Raw genomic sequence first — 3,529 nt, forward strand, 5'->3', positions numbered from 1 at the left:
CCAATTAAAATATTTAATTTTATATTTTGGGCACTCATATTGGGGTGTAAAGTTTGTAAATACATATATGTATATACATCTATTACTTTGCCTACATAATACACTAATTATAGTATGCATATAGACCATCCATTTAAAATTGAATATGATCCATCCAATTTTGTATATAAGTAAGGGCCTGAATCCCAATTAAAATACTTAATCTTTTATATTGAGCACTCATATTGGGGTGTAAAGTTTGTAAATACATGAATGTATATACATGTATTACCTTGCCTAGATAATACATTAATTATAATATTAAAACATATAGACTGTCCATTTGGGATTAAATTTGGTCCATCTATTCTTGTATATAAGCAAGGGCATAAACCCTAATTAAGATATCTATTGCTATAGTAACATTATTTTATATTTGAGAATGTTATGATAAATTAATTTGTAAAAATTATTAATTTTATTATTTAAGAAATTTAAAAGATCTGTATAATTCATTTTAAATCACTTAAAAATTTAAAAATTTAGTTTTAAGAAGATAATTTTATTACTTCCAGACGGCATATAAATAATTTTAACACTAAAAGGCCTCAAACTTTTTATCTTTCCTCTTTTATTTTAATAAACTCAATAACTGTCATTTCAAGATTATTAGCCCTGGTATAAATTTGCTAGATTAGTTAAGAGAAACTAAATGTTTTTATATGCCACAATTGATAATTTATTAGCTTTTTTAAAAAATTTATATTCCATTTTTGGGAATATTAGTACTCTTAAAAAATCAATTGTTGAGTCTTATCATGTTTTCTAATGTATGATACTATATATTATTCTTGTGAAACAAACATAATAGATCTTTATTGTTTAACTTGTGCACCAGCCATTCCACATTTGCTCTTTGGCACCAGAAATCCCAATAATTCCATCCATTGCTGTAGATTCATTAAATTAGTTCTGAAGAGGTAGTGATAAGAGGGGTACATGTGGGGGGTATGTAAGAAAATTCTGAGTCCTATTTTTATATGCCCTTTTCAGGCAATTGGGGCCAGTCGACCTATCCTCAGGAGGAGCCTAGGCCGTACACATGGAAAAAAAGACAAATGTTAGAGATAAGATAGGTGGGTACTTAAGGCAAATTAGGGTGAACTACGGCCTTTTAACTTAAAGCACTCTTAAATTCTCACCAACTAACAAAGGTGCTCAAATGAGTTTTATGATAGTTGCTTCTACTTACCCCTTGGATGATCATGTTAAAAAGCTTGGCAGCATTTAACTTTCCGCAAATACTAAATTCCATACAGTTTGTCAACCAAAAAGTAGTGCAGTTGGAAAGAAGTTCTTAAACTCAAAGTTTTTTTCAGCATCTTAACTTTTACTGGATAAAAGTAAAAGAATATTTCTATGCTGCAATGTCGATTAGTTTTTGAAAGTTTAACTCTGTACATATTGTAGCAAGAAATAAACTGTAGAAAAGACCAAGATCAAATTTCAAGCATTAATCATTTAGGAATCATAGTTTGAAAATATTAGGGGAAGATAGATGAAGCACTTCAAGTCAGTTCAAAAGAATGTTAAAAATTGGTCAAATTGCAATTAAAATTGATGCAACTAAAGACACAACATGCTAATGCCATGTAAAACCTCAAAGGTGTTTGGAATAAATGTATTTTTTTATTTGTCATCACACTTTTAGATCATGAACACAGCAAACAATAGCAAACAGTAGAATCCAATCATTGGTTTTGTTTGTGACCATAAGCAATGGAAGATATCATAGCGTGGAGCACTGGGCAGTGGTAAACAAGGAGAAGCTCCGGATTTCAGTCGCGACGCTCATGGGCCCAGCCAAATCGTTGCCGATTGCTCCTTCCCCCCAGCTCGTCCACATCCAGCTCTCTACAAACCCGTCGTCTTCAAGGACTATTTGCTCAATTACACCAAGCTCGGCCTAAACACGCGTGGAGCGCTTCAAACTATCGCCACTGCAAAAACAGAAGCCCAGATCTAGAAAACTAAGTGGTTTTCTTAAGGCACATCAAATGCCCATATATAGCATCTACTATACATGCATACCATTTAGCATTTTTCGGTGATGGATTCATGCAGTGATAGGTTCATGTGGAAAAGATTGTCGATGTTCCATGGAAGAATCCAATCCTCCACAAAGCGATAAGGCCCCGCGGCATTGACACGCCAAGTTGGTCTCAGTTCGAAAGTTTATTCTGACACGTCATTATCCAGCCCTACGTGGTCCTAAGTGGCGTTGTGATCCAAATCAATATGGTCATTATCCAGCCCTACGTGGTCCTACGTGGCGTTATGATCCAAATCAATATGGGACGTCATGCTTGCGGCATACTTTCGAAACATAAGAGGAATCTCGTCTCGTGGAACGCGATGCTCGCGGCATATGCCAAACCAGGGCTCGTCACAGAGGCCAAAAGCCTGTTTCACAAAATGCATTTAGAGTTTTTCGGACATCGGTTATGCTTAAAGCAAATGCCCAACACGGGCATTCTGAAAAAGTAAACACCATCTTTGACCATGGAGCGCGTTGCCCAGCGTTTATGCGAAGTACGGCAGCAACCCTTTACATCAGCGTAAGGAAGTTTTCTACAAAATACCGTGTTGGAACCTTGTGTCTTGGAATGCGGGCACTGGTGCCAAAGCTGCGAAGAATTGCAAAACATGGCCTCGTCAACGAAGCAAACGATGTCTTCTCACAAATGCCCGTTTGTGATCAAGTCTCGTGGAACTCAGCGTTTCACGAAAAAAGGCTTGGGCTTGGACGATCATGCTGCAGCGTTGAAGAAGCCAAAATTATGTGCCGCTCAAGAGCTTTATCTCCACAAACCTCCTGCTCTTCGTGCTTGACCAACCCCGAAGAAGCTCGAACGTCCCTTGACAAAAGTGCTGCCGAGCATAGCTTAGCTTCGTGGACGATGGTTTCGCCCGCAATGCTCTCTGCAAATGCCACTTCCGGGCACATACATCGAGCAAAGAGGCTGTTCGATGCGAAGAGCCCGAGAGCAAGATCTCCGAGGAACGCCCTTGCTTTCTGTGATTGGAAATACATCAAGCTTCGCTTGTGGACCATCTCTATGTTTGTAACAAAGTGGGAGTCTTGCTGTTTCTGTTTGCTTCGCGCATTCTTGTCTGTAAAGCTGATATAAATTCCTAGATGAGCCTGTAAACGACTGAAAAAGCAAAGACAGACCTTACTGCGTTCACACCAAACATCCTCAAAAGTGCAACAGGGCCAGGTCTTCCTGGCACCCACTCTTTCTCGCTTTCGCCAATCACATAGTCAATCTTGATTTGCTTAAAAGCAGACTGAAGATTTGCTGAAAAGTGTTAAATTATTTCTATGCCTTAAAAATGATAAAATTATCTCCTTAAAACTATTTTTCCATTTTTAATTAATTTAAAACACATTTTATATACCTTCTAAATTATTTACAGAAACAATTTCAATATATAATTTATCATAACGTTCTCAAATACAAAGGAATATTATTATTATGTATCATTA

This window comes from Selaginella moellendorffii, unplaced genomic scaffold, assembly GCF_000143415.4.
Source record: "Selaginella moellendorffii unplaced genomic scaffold, v1.0 SELMOscaffold_59, whole genome shotgun sequence".
NCBI lineage: Eukaryota > Viridiplantae > Streptophyta > Lycopodiopsida > Selaginellales > Selaginellaceae > Selaginella > Selaginella moellendorffii.